This window comes from Nesoenas mayeri, assembly GCF_963082525.1.
Source record: "Nesoenas mayeri genome assembly, chromosome: 8".
Lineage (NCBI taxonomy): Eukaryota > Metazoa > Chordata > Aves > Columbiformes > Columbidae > Nesoenas > Nesoenas mayeri.
In genome coordinates, this window is record NC_137554.1 from 20,698,333 (window position 1) to 20,715,179 (window position 16,847).

The 16,847-nt window shown below is 41.1% G+C and overlaps 1 protein-coding gene across 3 annotated transcripts in view; it reads left to right on the forward strand.

Moving 5' to 3' along the window:
• KIFAP3 (kinesin associated protein 3) overlaps positions 1-16,847 on the forward strand; it is a 76,790-nt gene that overhangs the window by 52,439 nt on the left and 7,504 nt on the right. The gene's annotated exons all lie outside the window — the stretch shown is intronic.

The window sequence follows — 16,847 nt, forward strand, 5'->3', positions numbered from 1 at the left end:
AAGTTAAAGTATATCACTCAGCCTCCAATTTAAATTCTTTATCAGGGAGCTACGTTAGTAAACTGCTTTTTAATCTGATTGTATTCCAAACAGAATGAGTAGCAAAATACATCTGGTGTATACCTAGTTAAATTAAGTATTTGTAGAATGTTCTTATAGTGTTTTGAGGTATTTTAGAGGGTCACCTCAAGAAAGAAAACAGAAAAACTGCAGTTTTTCTAACAAACTTGGTAATTGCCTAGTGATGATAGCCTCTGTGAATATTCAAGTTTTTCATTAGAATTCTGTTTCTAGGAATACTTTTCGATATCATTGCTCCATGGATTTATCTGCAGTCCAGACACGCAGTCTAATTGGAAACAGAGTGGACTGCTGCAAATGTTCTGTCCTATTTGTAACAGAGCAGGGCTGAATTGTTTGATAGAATAGATACTGGCAGTCGAACGGCGAATCCTGGTTTTCAGATGTGTGTCATTATCGTTTTGAACTTCTTGGCGCCAGAAGCCAGGATTTCCTGATGCTTAGAGCTAATGTAAAATGCATTAGTGCTCCAAGGCATGAGCCATGGAATTGCCAGTCCCATGAGTTTGGAGAGTCAGACCCTCCCTTTCCCAAATTTGAATTGGTGTTGGAAGGTAAAACCATACGTGCTAGAGAGCCTAATTAAAAATAATAGCAGCAAGTCAAGGCTCTTTTTATGTGTTATATAGTGTACATTTCATCCATACAAAAACATAATTTGAGGGCATTTTTATGCTTACAGTTTTATAGCTAACAAGAACAGTATGTGAAGGATTTATTTTTAACTAGTTCCAGCTTTTAATAAATCAACATTTTTGTTACAAAAATGGTTCATTTTTCTATTACTAATATTTGAATATGTTTTTTAGAAACTTTTTTTAAAGAAAGCTGAGTTATGATTTGCATAGATAACTATCAAGTCAATTAATAGTAACATATTTTGTGAGTTTGGAGAAGGATGGCCTAATAATGAGTAGACGCATATTTTTGGTCTTGTAATTTGTTATACTTCTTTTTGATTTACATTTATTTGTTGTGCTTGTGTCTTCTGGTCTTGGTCTTTTATATGAGGCTTTTTAATTCTATAATAGAAACAGTTGTTTTCTCAGCAATGGGGTGAGTTGGAAAGGCGACTTTTCTGTCCTTTAAGACCACCCTGTGAAATCTGAGGTAGGTGAAAACTGTGAGCTGACTTCTTGCTATGCAACTTTGAATAACCTAATCCTTTCCTCTCCTTTCTGCACTCCTATGAACAAGACTTAGGACATGTTAGCTCTTTAATTTCTCTGAGGTTATTTCCTCTCCTCACAGTGTGCTCGGAGTGGATCAGGACTTCCCTTTGCCCCTCTAGGAGGCCCTAACAAGTCAGCCAGAAAGAGTCACCTTTTTAGTACCTATGTGTCACTGAGAAGCTGAGCTTGTGTTGAACTAGTGTTGGTGTCCCCAATGCATTACCAGGGCTTAAGTGTTTTCTGATCTCCAACCTCATTTTTTGAAGCCAAAGAAATGGGTCTATTAGGAGAGGTTTTCAAGGACTGCAAGTAAACTTGAGTTGCCTTGAAGATTTTCATTGTGAGCAATATTTAATAATGCCTGCGCAAGGGAGCTCAGCCCACCCCAACTGCCATATATCAGATTGTTACACCAGTTATTGAGCAGATAGTGAAAACCATGTGCTTCCTTGGTTGTAGGATGCCAGTTCTAACACAGGTCTGGGACAGCCTCTGCCATCACAGTTCTACCTCGTTACAGTCAAGGAGAATTCTGGGCAATTAGAGCAGCAGCTGTATCCAGTTGTGTGATGGATGAAGTGGTTGACTTTCCTGTAACCCAGCAGGATATCACAATCATCTCCTACAGAGCCCCTGTCGCAGGAGACACTGGAGCTGCGGACCTAGAACTGCTATATAGCTTTGGGTGGGTAGGGAAGTCCTGGTTTGAATTCAGGAGTAAAAACAAGAGTTTAAAAACGTTAAGGTATTTATTTATAGGTTACTTTGCTCACTGGGTTAGCACATAGGTTGGTTGGTTGGTTTGTTTTCCCCTGTTACGTTTAAGAGGAAAACACGAAGTATTAGCAGTAAGAACTTCTATAGATCTGGTGAATTAGGTGGAGTATCTTTAGGACTGTATATTTCAAAGACATTGCCTTCCCTTCACAGGGTTTCTTGGACTTCCCTTTGAAACCACCACTGCCAGACTTGAGAACGTTACTTTGCATTATCGATTCCTGCATCATAAAATATGGAACTTTGAAGGGAATTGTAAAAGTATCTAGCCCTAAATTCAGTTTGTAGATCTGCTTGTGTGCTTGCTATTCTGGCCATATCCTGAAGCAAGAAGGGATAATTTTTTTTTTTTTTCCTGGTACTTCTCAGCATGAAACAGCAGCACGTAAGTGAAGACCTGGAAAGCTGGCATTTTGCTTGTACTGCCACGCTTACTTTAGGGACCCAAGGCATTTTTAGAAATAGTAAGGCTTTGTTTCAGTAATCTAGCTTGTGTGTTTTCCAGCTTTATTTTACAGCTCTTATTTCTGAACTAGATTCTTAGTGGAGTTGTACTATTGTGTAAGATGTCTATAAATAGAATTATTTCAGAATATAATGTACACAGAAGCGGTGATAAAATGCATAAACAGCATCTCTTGTTTTCCTCAAAGCTTTGGAGCAGAATGCAAGCAGATTGTAAGGTATGTTTTCCATTCAGCAGAAAATATGTGGCTGAAGAGGTTGTTTTGACAGCTTGTATCCAGGTTTTTTCATTGGCTAAGAAAAGACTTTTTCGATTAGATTACCAGCTTTGAATTGTCTTACTGTCTTTCAGAAGCAGATGGGCATTAGGCATAGATTTGAAATTTTCATCTGTTATTAAAATCTGTATTTAAGGCTCCTGGTTCTGATAACTCTTAATATAGAGTGAAAGTTTTATGATTGTAGCAAACAAAAAATCCCTCACCTTTGGCTAATGTGATGACAGCTTAGTGTCTGAGCTGCAAGGGAGAAAGACCAGCTGAAAGACATCTTCAAGAATCTATGCTCATTTATCAAATTTTAATGACCTTCTAGAGACTAATTATTTTTGTAAGACACAAACATAATAGTGATGGCTAAATATCTTATAGCAGAGATATCCACCGTGGTTTTCTTGCCCTTTGGGGAAGAGACTGCATTTTAACCTTTCCCAGTTTTAACTAGATAATGGTATAAAATTTAAGTGCAAAAGCCAAATTTTGTTAATATATTCATCAGCATTCCAAAATCTTCTCTCTCAGTGGCTTTAGAAAGATTAATAACTAGGACTGCAGGAGCTAGCCAAAACCATTTTTTTTCTTCCTGAGGAAGTTTTCTCCAGTACAAAATCCTTTAAGCTCATTATAAAGTGTAGCAGAGCTGCCATTGCACGATCTTTGTTTTCACCCGGACAAGGCGTTCCTGTGCGTGTGCCATCCCCGGCGTGTGTGCTTGCATCTCCTCTCATTAGAGATCTGATGGAAGCTTCTTCCCAGGAAGCAGCGAGGTTTGGCATGTCAAACAAAACCAGTTTTATGGGGTGACTGTCTCTGTCCTTGGTGGAACATCTTTCCTCTTGCCTGGATTTACAGAGCTGAAACTGTAGCTACGTTTCTTCTTTTTGCCATGGCAGGTCGTTGTGATATTTTGTGAGCTAAATATATGGAGCCAGGGCCTTGCAGGCTGCCATGGCTGTTGGCAAGTGTAACTGTGCATAATCTGGCTTTTGTGTCCTGAGTTGACAAACTGCGGTGACACGGGCATCAGTGGCATAATGTGTGGAGATGGGTCCTGGTGGGAGCACAGGGAAGACTGTGTTCATGTGACTTAGCTTATCTCTAGGTAAACTGACTTTTAATGTCTGCGTGTGCTAAAAGCCCACATTGAATGGCTTTTTTGCTCGGGTAGCCTGATGAAAATGAGATGTGAATCTTCATGGAGAAAAGACCTAAACCTGTAGCCGTCCATTCCTGCTGACTCCTGCAGCAAATTGCAAACTCCCAGTCATCGATCACAGCTGAATAGCTCCTGCTCAGGTCAGGTACAGGAACTACATCAGGTGCTGGCAAATATGCACTTTGTGATTGTTTATCTAAATGTGTTTTTAATAGTTGTACCTATAACCTATACCTGTATACCTGTACCTATACCTATAACTTGTATCCCACATGGACATTTAGAGCTATATTCTATATAGATCGTAATCTTAATTAGATTTGCTTAAAGCAGTCACATGTTGTACTTCTCACGCGTGAAAGTTAGGTTTTCATCTCTTCCTTGGTTTCATCTCTAAGCCCTGCAGGATATATTGCTGATAGAAGGAACCTGCTTCCTATGGAAAGGACTGAAGGAATTGGTGACCCTGCTATGGAGTATTTCTCATCCATGTTACATTTTCAGTAATGTGCACAGTTTATTTAGAATTTTGAACATTCTCTTCCCAGCCTTCCAGCAGCAAAGTGCCATCTTGCAGGCTATTTCAAGTGAAAACTAATACATTAGTAGACTGTAAAAGTGAGCTGAGTCTTTACAGCCATCAGTGGCAGAAGAAACTTTTGTTTTGTGGTTCTTGGAAAGATCAGCTTAGATAAAAACTATAGTCTGATGCGAGATCTGTGCTACAGTAGAACTGAAAGCATCCACATCTCTCTTTCCTTATCATTTGAGTAAAGGCAGCATTGCTTTCCTCTCCTACTGGTGGACATGTGGTGAATATAAAATATTTTAATTATTGGAAAGAAAAGCTAATAGAGTGTAAATTATTATTACAATATGATTCTACTTTCAAACATTTTACCATAGTGATATTTCTTACAATTCTGTACATTAATTTTTTCTTTCCATGCTTAAACTTTATTTTAAAAACAAAACAAACGAAAAAATACCACCCACTTTTTTTTCTTTGCAGTATGTTCAGCAGACTTGTACTCAGCTTTTCCCATTTGGACACTATTGAATTTGCATTTCCCAAGAGAATTGAATTAGGTTTTATTAGTAAATTGGGCCTATAACCTTGTAGGCAGGTTTTATTAGTTTATCACACATCAGTATTAGCAAATTGTAAATCCCACTGAAACGAATTTGAAAAGGCCTTACAGAGAAGCCCAGAACCAATGAAGTTTCTGGAGACAAAAAAGGGGTTTTTGTCGTTGTTTTTCTTTTAGTCCCACAAGAATGCTCTTAGTGGTAGCAGAGTCATATCTGCTTTTTTTATCATATTCTGTTGTCCTAACTGCCTGCGTGTTTAGTTTTAAAGAAGTTAAACTGAATCAGGTCAGGAGGATTTTGCTAAATTTCTGATATGACTCTTTCTGGCTTGAGATGACAGAGATAAAGCACAATTCTCACTTGGACAATGCAGCGTTTACTGACTGTTCATGTGAAATGGGCAGGTAAGCTTCTTTTTGCTCATCAATGCATGTTCAGGTGATACATATGCTTGGAATTAAGATTTTGCATCTAAGAGGTAGTAATAAGGAAGCAGGGACTGCTGCTTTTTGGAGGTTTTGATCACAGTCTGGGGCAAGCTTAGTGAAGGGCTTCGCTTGATTTCTTCAGATCCTGGATCATGGCCTAAATCAAAATTCACTGTATTGTTGTCTTCCTTCAATACTTAAATGCGGGAGTGGTGCTTCCAGAACATGAGTGCTTCATCACTAAGAGCTTTTCAATGCGAGCTTGAATTTCTTCATATCTAGTTTATAATAACTTGTTTCTGCACCAGTACCAAACTAAAGTTACCTCTTTCTTTTCCCTGTTTTTCTAGGTAGTGGTCATATTCCCTGCTAGCTGTCATTTTATTAGGTATATTTGTACTGTTTTCTTAAAGCTATGTTTATAGAAATTAAATACTGCAACGTGATGATATTATAATCCAGTTTAAATGTCACTACTGTGTATTTGACCAAATTATGCCATTATGTTGTGGACAGTTATTGTAGCATTTCTGAAGAGCAGGAGTCTGATTATTCAAGGGGAACAAGATTTTTTCTCTCTGACCCACATTGGTGAGATTTTCCCAGGTGTCAGAAATCTGTGCATACTGAACCACTAAAGGTTTGGGGCCCATCACTGCCTGGAACTTGGGAATATCCAGATGAATATCATATTCTTCATATACAGTATTCTTTATACAGCAAATTTTTTTATGTGCTGGGGTGCTTATTTATTATTATTCTGTTCTCAGACTGTATCAGGAGAAGCTTCCAAGCAGCTCTCCTTATATCTCCTGGCATGCAGCCGATGTCCACAGTGCAGCACACAGTCGGTGCCCCAAAGAGCTGACAGCTGAGATGGGCAGGGAACCACAGGCTGGGAGAAGAGAAGTTACTGGTCCAAAATCAGGTGCCGGAGCCCGGAGGAGGGCTGTGCTCTCTCGCCTGCTCCCTGGTGACCAGACCACACCACCTCTCCAAGGTGTGTGGTCCGTCATCACGAAGGATCATGTTGCACTTGTTTCATTTACTGTAGGAGCTGTTTAATTGCTCCAAACAATCACACTAGTATGCTAAGAGATGAAATAGCTTGCTTGGGAATATTTTAAAGATTCAATTTTTTCAGCAAGTTGCAGATGCCATTTGGGAAAAGAGTTAGGGTTGAGGTTTTCATGCAATTCAGCTTGCTTGGAATACAGGATACCTGGGTCTTATTTGCTTGCAGTCTCTTTTACATTTTTTTAGTTGCTTTTTATTTTACTATGTTCCACCTGCAGTTGGCCTCATTTAACCAACATGGTCTAGGTGGCTATTAAGAATTTTAAAAGAATACCAAAATGCTGTAGCAGTTCACTCAAGTCCTTTGGAATGTCTTACCAAAAAATCCCCCAAACCTGGGTCCGTCTCTTCTGAAATGTAACATTAATTAATTCCCACGTTCTGTCTGCTGCTCGTAGTCCCTCCAGATGTGCTACTAGGAATAGACTGGCTCCCTGGTTACAAGCCATCTGGGCTCTGTAAACTGATTTGCACTTATATTAAACAATAAGTGAACAGAATGCGGAAGAGTTATTAAAGCAAATGTACATTGCTTATAAATCTCAAAGTAAAATATTAAAACGTAGTAAATGGAAATGGAATGTGCAAATGAAGACCTGCTTGTTTTTAATGAGTTTAGCTGTGACCTTCTCGATTTCAAGCAAAAGAAAAGAATTTTATTTTTCTCTTTAAATAAAAAATAAATAAAAAATATTTTTTAAAAAAAAGGAGGGGGGGGCGAAACTATAAAACTGCTTACAGAAGTATCTGAGACAAAAACAAGGAAATATAATGTTCTAAACTTGACTGGTCCAAACCACTCAAGCTGCTGTGACAGCTCATAAAACTGAGAGTAGTTTTTAACTGGACTCTGTTTTACATTGCCAGAGTGAATTTTCCTTGCAGGAAGTAGCCAGAAGGTTTATTTAGTTTCCAGACTGCTGCTTTGATCTTTCCATTCTGTCACTTCTCAGGTTACATAGCCCTTTTTCACTGCAGTAAATCTGCAACAGTTAATGAGAATAAAATTTCCTCCTTCTCACTGATCGCATGCTGTTAAATGCCAAACCACAGCCAGCAGCATATTTGCAGAATTCAGCTGCACTGTACAAAAACAGCACAATCAGTTTAATCTTGTTGTTTTTGTAATTCATTTTATTGAGCTTTCCTTTTTCAAGTGACCTATTTTATCAAGACAAGTTGGTTGCAAAGCCAGGCCTGGAAGAAAGATTTAAAACTGTAATAAAGTGAAGGGTGTTTTGTATGCTATGTATAAGCATGCTCGCAGGATTCAAAATTAAACCTACAATGAGTATTTTTTTTTTAAAGTCCCGTATATCCATGGGATATTTCTTATAGTTATTATCCAAACTGAACATGTTCCGTGAATAAGTCTCTAGTATAAAAATTAATCTAACATATCAAATTAATTTCCTTGCCAAAGAGTTAAAATTGTTTTGGTTCTAAAATTTGATTCTCGGAATCTGTTTATCAGCTTCAGCTATTCAAGTGTAATGACTGAACCACACTCTTCTCTTCTCTCTGGAAAACTTAGTTATGATTTTTTTTAAATCTCATGGTTAAAAAAAATCTACTTTAGAGAGTTTATTTGCCTTCTGCGTTTTGAGCAGTTTAACTTTTATTTCTTCCAAGCCTCCCTGCCCAGCCTTTGTCCTGGAAACATTTTATTTTTCGTTCATTTAATTAAAGTTGAAATTTTTGCATAATAATGCTACTCCGAGGTATGGATCTCCAAGAAAATATTCCACATCTGTATTTCTATGTGGGTTGTTCCCTAATATATCCAGTGTTAGCCCTAAAAAAGCAGGCAGCAAGAGACACTGAGATTTACTTTCTTCTTGTTTTACACTAAAATCATCGCTGCTTTGGGATACATTTTGACAAGACTTCACTAGGGCCCTGTGATGATATTTAAAAGTGGTTGAAATCTGGAGAATCATGCATGGTGGTAAAAAATATTTAAAATGTATTCATCAGCAATAATGCTCCAACTGCATTTGCTGCGTGCTCTAATCAACACTGCAAATCCCCTAGTAATGTTAACTTTCAGAAAGGACTTTGAAAGCTTTTATTGGCTGCAGCTGGAAGTCAAAGCAGAACAGATATTTTGACTCCCCTTCCCTCCACCATCTGGATTATCATCCACGATCAGTTGCCCAATTCTTGGAGGCAGTGTGACCATCAGCCAGTAACCTGTTGGTCTCACTCTTCTGCGTGTTGGTGCTCAAGATGGAACTTTTTCCCCTGTTTGTATCGAAGCACAGAGCTGAGCGGCAGTGCTTGGACCTACAGAGCTTGCGTAAATATCTAAAGGAATAATTCTTCAGCTATGAGTGCTTCAATGCAGGACACCGCAAACTTGCGTTTCCACTTCAGCTGTTTATCTCAGAGTACGTTGTCACAGGGACCCTGCTCTGTGACCTGGTACAAGAAGCAAGAAACGTTTCCCATGTGGAAATGGGCAGGCTGGGCAGGAGCCCGTGGAAGTCGTGGACCAGATTCTAAGCTGATCTAGTCAGTGACACCGGTCACCCTATGAAATTGCCACTTACTCTGCTCAGGCTGTTGGGTGAAGCTTCTGTACCCAACATAACACTGACGTTGCTGGAGTTCAGTAAAAGAGAGGCTTGAAACCTTCCCAAGCCAGATGTATTACTAGATTAAGATTAAGAAAATATACTCTTCAATTTATGGAGTTGACACAAATACTTTGGACTATGCAAGGAGAGAGGGGGAGGGAAGGACATATTTTCTTTTTGTTGCCTGCTCCTCAAGGCATTTTCATTTGTTTCAGTTCTTCATTAATTTTAAGTAATGGATATATCTAATCAGTGGCTTTGGCCAGCTGTTGAGCCAGCAGCACAGGAGATGCTTCTATTAGGCTTATAATGGAAAGTCAGAACTCTTGGTTTCCATTCCAGCTCTGACTGTGCACTTGACCTTTTAACAGATCCTGTACAGAATAGCTGAGAAACTCCCTGCCCGTGTGGCGGAGCTGTGAGCCTGGGTGAGGGAATGCCAGTGAGGTTACTCCAATGCCCTTCAAAGAAACAGGACAGCTATATGCAACACCTAGAGTTGCTGTCTTTCCCCCTGGTGGTGTTTTGGGTTGGTTGGCTTTCTAGCAGATCAGAAATCTTTTCTTTTTCCTCTTTGAGGAATGATACAAAATAAGCAAAGTCTTTTCTCTGTACGTCAGTCTAATTTGAGTCTTCTCATTGCTGTAGTTTGTCACTTGCTGTCTTTAATGTCTGCGGTGGGTTTTTTTTTCTTTCAATACTCCAATGGGAAACTGAGGTCATAGAGAAAAGGAGCAACTTGCCCAGGATCACACAGCAGGTAACTGACAGAGCAAGAAACAGAGCCCAAGTCCCCGTCTGCTTTCACAGAGCTGGGATGGCAAATTCAATGGTTTTTAAGCAAGGCTTTCACTGAATTTGGCTGAGGAAGGTCATTTGTTTTTAGTTCAGTGCTTTATTGCTATTCAGTTGGGAAATATATATATATTTTTTAATGCTGCCTCCCCAGCAGTGAATTTTGGCACGCTTTTTGCTTGGTGCGTAGCTGGAGCCTGACACAGAAGACACAGTGCTCATTTCTTCCCAATTCATATTTGCATTTGTTTATAATTAAATAGCAGAAACAGCCGTATTGTGCTGAGATACAACTAGGCACCAAGTCCAGAAGCAACTGGAAACTTTAAGTCATTAAGTGCACTGAAGAAAGCTGGATCATGTGGAAGGAGAGACTTTATCATATCCATAAAAGCTGTACCGTGATGCACAAGGGAAGTAAATTATTATTATACCTGTGCATATTTTTTATCTTTTGAGCAGATACAGTATTACTATGTAAGGAATATTGATATTCAGTGTCAGTGTAGAGATGGATTTGGCATTTGATGCTGTGTGCAAAGTCACAGCCCTTACCACAAAACTCCCCTCACTTGAGCTTGAAGGATAGACAGCAGGGGAGAGGGAGGAAGCCTCACAGATAGGGGAGAAAGAAAGTTGGGGCTATGAGAGGCAGAATTTAAGAGACTTGTGGTTTATAGCTTAACGTCATTACCAGTAGTAGGAGAATCTACAGTTACAGGCCATTTTATAAAGAAACACAGTTTTTTCTAAGGCCTCTCAGTTGTGTGCTGTTTCTCCGTAACCCATGGCTTGGGCTCTTACTCTGAAGGACAGAAAATTTATGGTCAGTGGAGCAAACCCAGAGGTAGTTGGCATGTAGAAGTAAATAGGATTATCTTCTCAATTGCTAGACTCTAAGCAAGGGGAACAGCAAACAGTTTTAAGCCACTTTCTGATGCTTTCCACTCTTTCATGACCGGTGTTAGGAAAATGGTATCCCAGCCAGTGTTCAGCTGACAGTGTGTATCAGCAGAAAGGTCAAGGAGCCCATGGGTTGCACTTGGCTAAAGTGTGGTGGTTAGCTGATACCTGCAAAGGATTAGCTAAATATTTCTTACCTGGAGATAATTTAAGCTGGAGATCTGTGTTTGTTCTTTGGAGTTAAGTATTTCCCACTTCCCTGGCTGTGCCCCGTGCCTGAATCCTCAGTGTGCAGTGGGACAGGGCCGGGGTGCCCCCAGCCCTCCTGCCTGCTGTAATGAACCCTGGTCTCTGCGCTAGAAGAAACCTGCAGAGGGACGAAGCTGCATCATTCGTTAACCAGTCTCCTAATTGTGCTAGCAGGACTGCAGCCTCTGCCACATTCCGTATGTGATTATACTACCCTGCAGTAGTTGTCTCAGATCTACAGGCTAGCACCTTTCATCAACAAACAAAACAAAACTACTGAGAGGAGAGAAAAAATACAGACTTTGCTGCTGGCAAACTTCTGTGTCTCTTCTTGGAAACTATTATAAACTGCAACTCTGTTGTTTGTACAGTTTATAATGCTGTGCTTGTCTTGAGATTAGAGACTGATGGGGCACTTCTATGGCTTACGTACCTCCTGAGGGAAAAATACAGCCTTCAGTATTCATCTGAACACAACTTTTGTCTGTTATACACAGGAACCTGATACAGCATTATAGATTACAGGGGTTTCTGGCATGAGAGGCAATATAGGATGGTAACTGTACCGTATGTTATCAATAGTGCCGTCACACATGAGTAGATTCACAGAAGGGAAACATTAGGATTTCAAGGATGTGCTGCATGAAATTCTGAATGCCTGCCTGGAGTAAGGTGGGGGATGTTTTGAGGGTGAAGATGACGGTTTTTAGAAACTATAATATAAAGTGCATAAAGGGAGAAGTTACAGAGGAAACTCAGGAGTTGCTGTGAACTGCACTAATGTCAGGCTTCCGAAGGATGCTCAGAAATCTTCTGGTTCCAACCCTGTTCTCTGACACTCAGGAGCAGTTTTGCAAAGCTGCAGGTGTGATTGATGGCAGCAAGAAGAGATGCTGTGTGTGTAGACTGGGGCTGCATATTTATGCCTGTAAATAAACTCTCTTAGCAGCTCACTTGAGCACATGGAGAGCTTCAGTATGATTCCTTCTTTAGGTGTTAGTAGGGTTGCTGATGAGTTGAGAGCTGTAAGCAGCATTTGGTCTTATCAAGGTCAGAGGACCTAGTGAATTATAAATGGGTAGATCTTTTTTAGTAAAATTTATTTTATTTTTAGTAAAATTATAAAGTGTTTATCCTTGGTGAGGAGCTGAGAGCCTCTCAGATGTGAGGCTGGTGTAAGCCTTGATATGGAATAAGGAGGGAGGACTGACAGGGTTTTAGAACAGGTTTAGGATGAAAAGAAATACAGCTGAAGTTGTGGCTCTAGTGGAAGCACTGTAGGTGTTAAGCTTGGATTTTGTTTCCAGTAGGCAGTAATTTCAGAGTGCTTTGATTTTGGGGCTGAAACTGATAGTCTGAAAAGGATGAAATTTTGGCTCTGAAGTGTAAGCTCCTGAACTGATACTTCACTCTCTAAGGTGAGGATTCTTCCTGGGCCACCTTTGCGTGCACAGGCAGTCACTGTCTCTTACAGCACGGTCTGGTACGATTCTTGCCACGCTGCTTCATGCCTCTTTCATGAATGTGCAGGCCTGTGTCCCAAGCTGAGTTTCTGGCTGGGATCGCTCACGGGTCCATGCGTCCTACCCCAGGGGATTATCAGTTGGACATCAAGGGGTTTAGTTTTGACCAAGAATCTCCCCAGTGACCCAGGACTCGCGTTTCTGAGGCCCTGCTTACACGGGAGGAGTTAGTACCCGTTTTAGAGCAACTTGTCAGCACCAGCACAAGTAACAGTGTGAATGTGAGCGTGGACAGGCTCAGGTGTCTATCGCATGAGGAAAATGGACAGAGAGTAGCTTTGCTGTGCGGTCAGTCTGCACCCAGGTGCTAATTACCGCAGTTCAGACCAAGCTCAGGGGCCTCTCTCCCTGCCCCATGCGCTCAGGAGCAGCAGAGATACCAAAAGGGGACCCCAGCAGAGGGTGGCTGGCAGGACACTCTCTGTCTGAGCCTGCCCGCTCCCCCAGATGGACCACAAAGCCTATGGAGTCTCTGAGGCTTTGGGCACAGGAGGGAGCTAAGGAAAAAATAAGTATTTTTATGGACACAATGGCATGCTGGCTGGCATCTCCTGCTGTGAGGGCGGCGGGGACACGCTTGGTCTTTACATTTGAAATGATGTCGTGACACCTAGTATCCTAGATGGGCACATTAATTTGGAAGTATCAGCGAGCAGAGCTGTTAAGAAATCTCTCTTCACTCACGCACATCAGGAACGTTTTCCTCTCCAGCATGTGTTCTTCAGTTCCCCGGCAGTACAAGCAAATTGGAAAGTTCAGCTGTCATTTGGGGAAGGTCATAGATCACGCTCGCAGCCTGAGTAATCCAAGAGGTTTTAAGTATCATAGCATTTAGTTTAAAGTGAAATTTGCTCTGACAGGGGCTGGCAGACCAATAGGAAAAAGAAATATTTGTGCTTAGGGAAGTGCATGTGTAGAGACCGCGAGTATAACTGATGGCTGGAAGTGATTTCAGTCTAAAAAAAACAAATCATTAAGAGAGTGCATAGGGGTAAAATACACAGTTCATATTTTAAAGGGTCTCAAAATGAACCAGCAACTGAGGTTAGCAGTACATAGTAATTAGCTGTGCTGTTCACTGTTTAACTCCATCGGCTCCAGGCGTGGTGAGAAACTTTGCACAAGAAAGCAGTTGTGCTTTGACGATGCGGTTAGCGCGCACCCATCTCTGTGCACACACGTGTAATCTTGCGAGGCAAAACTGCCTGAAATAAGTTGCAGATTAAGGCAACAGCAGGAATCATTTATCTGAGAAGCTCCTTGTGGTGTTGTGTGATCTTCATCACTATATGACTGTAGGGATTGCACCTTCTTCTGCTAGAAGAACAGGGCTGATTAACTGGAGCAAAAAATACCCATTTGGGGATAAGTATTGTTGCCTCAATGGCATGTTTATGTGCCCCCAAGTTTTTGGGAAGACAGGCTGATGCTTGCCCTGATGAGCACAGAGTTTCCCTGTAGAAGCTGTATAAACAAAGCCAACAGCACATTTTTATTAGGAGCTGGTTTTGAAGCTGTTTGCTGGTCTAAATCTAAGAACACATGGCACAAATCACAATCTCGGGCCGCCCGTCACCCAACAAGTGTTTACAGCCAAAAAGCGACCATCTTTCCAGAAGTGGCCAAGATTCATCAGGACGTGAGGTTTAAAGCCCCGTCTCCACCTCGGTAGGTTGTGCTGGCCTCACCGGTGAGCCAGCCCTCGCTCTCCAGACGTGTGTTTGCTGTTTTGTTGTCCTGCTCCTCGGTCACCTCCTGGGTTCCACAGCTTTGCCTTCAGCCAAGAGGACAAGCTTTTTGCCACGGGCTGCCAGCACAAACACTCAAATAGGCAAAGCTGGTACATTTCAAGAGCACTAATGCGTAAAAATTAAGCCAATTTTTTTCAAAGCACAGACAAGCCTTCAATTACTTAAGAGAAATATTTAGATAGGAGAGAGTGCTGATTTGATCAAGGTGTTTTAATGTGATTTTCTGTTCCTTTCTTTTTATTTTTTTTAACTGTCCAAAGCAGTTATCAGCTGATCCATCTCTTCCAGTTTTCTTCAGGACACTAACATATGTCTAAACCATTTGGAAATAACTGATACTCCTCAAAGTTTAAACTCTAGGGATCTTTACCTAATTACTTACACATTTATAAAAAATATATTTTAAAAAAATGATTTGCTGAGAATGTGATTGAAACCATATTTTCCCTGCTCTTGTTATCAATTTAAATACATTTAAAAGTCCTTTGAATGAGGATTACCAAATTGGAAGTAGCTGGGACAGCTCTGGCTGCGGTGATAGAGCCCCATTGCCACCTCGTGGCTCGGTGTCGTTATTACACCTTACCCCCCCAAAAACCCCGATGTTCTTTTCGTCTATAACAGAGCGACCAAAACAAGTTCTTGAAACTCTGCAGCACCAAGGGAAGCCACATTTACACTTGAGAAGAAAGTCCTGCTTCAGGACAGGTCTCTCAGGCTGCTGTATTAACGTGTAATAAAACCAACTTACCCACAACTAAGGTTGTTATAGTCACAGGAAAAAAAAATATATATGTATATATATAAACCTAGAAAAGTATTTTCTGTTAAAATATATTTTCATTATAAATCAACCGTAGATGTTTTAAGGATCTTTAGAAGAAAGCAATGGAATTATTGAGTTTAAAGGTAGCCTTAAAGGGTCCTGCTTCTCTGCAGTGTTACAGGTGTATGGTGTCACTGGGAACTTGTAAGTAGCACCACAAAGCTGGACTCTGCACTTCCAAATCTCACTGCACCTTCTTTTAGTATGATACTAACTGCTAGTACTAACAGTACTGAAAGAATTCTTTTAAAGAATCGGCATAGTCTTACAGTAGTTTTTCAACTTGTTTGTGTTCTGAACTGCCAGACAAACTGGTCAGCTTCATGCTAGGTCCTTGTTGGCTTGTTCAGGAGAGCTTTGTGCCCTGTATTGAGAAAGCTCTACCTAAGGGCAGCCCAGGTGAGGGCTGGCTGGCTGGCTCATCCCTTTGCAAACTGCAAATCTGTAGGAGCGGTAGAAACAGGAACCATCCTCTGACTAAGGTGAGCACGGGGTTTGATGATTTGGGAGACAAGAATTAGATTGAAACTAACAGGATTTCTCTTAATCCCTTCTTTCAGGAGTCTTTTAAAGCTTCAGGCCTGCTAATGAGAAAGCTGTTGTTTGTCAGGTACAAAGGAAGGACCTGGAGAAGGTGCCTCAGAGGTCACCAGCTCATTTCATAATGGGCTTGGAAAAAGGTTAATAGGACTTTAGGGGGGGACATAAGGAGGAATGGGTGGCCAGAGGAAGGTGTGGGGCCAGAGGCGTGTGTTCACACAGCTATATACCATGGCTATTCTTCTTCTCTTTGTCGTGCCAAGGGGACTGATCAGCCTTTCACGTCAGCCTGATGGCTCCGTTTACGAGTTGTGAGATGGGGCAGCGCCAGTTCAAATACAGACAGACATGTGCAAACAGTAAAGCACTTTCAGGGCACTGCATTTCTCAAGATACATTCAGGTGAAACTGAATTATTTTCTCTGCAGTTTGTCTTGTTGACTGTGTACCCCACCCTCTCAGAGAACAAATCTCAGCCTCAGACCTTTTACCTTTACCTGACTGTCAGAATATCCCATGGGTGAACTAGTTTCCTGAGAAGCCAGGCACCGAGGATCCTTTTCTAGGACTTCATGGAGGCACAATCCAAGAGAAGCGTCTCTGCCAGGACAGAGCGATGGACGTGGTCCCCCACCACTTCCGTTGTGAGATTGAGCAGTGCCAGCTTTTTGCGGAGCCAGGGCCTGGGGCCCACCCATTGTACATCTTCTGGATGGGTCATTCTTTCCCAGCCTTGACTCTTGCATAACCCATGTTCCACATGTGTAATTGGCAGCAATGAGGTTCAGCTTTTCCCCACTCCAAAAGCACTTCGGTTCTTTGTGTTTTGACAGTCTTCAGAGGGGAAGTTCAACTCCTTTCAATGCATCTTTAGTCAGACAATAAATCAGGATTCTTTTCCATTTGTCTTTCTACTGAAGTGGAAGTTAAGAAGTGACATAGCTATGAATAGGCAGTAATCCAGTATCTTGGGCAACATTCATTTTTCCTCTACCTCCTGCATGAGAGTTATTGTTGAGCGTGAAATATGTACCACTTTTCCCTACGCAGTTCTTGTGCTATAGGACCTAATTCATTGCTGTGGGACTTGCTGTTCTATATGAAAAATGAATTATTCTGTCCCATTAGTACATAGCCTTTCAGTAGAGGATGAAT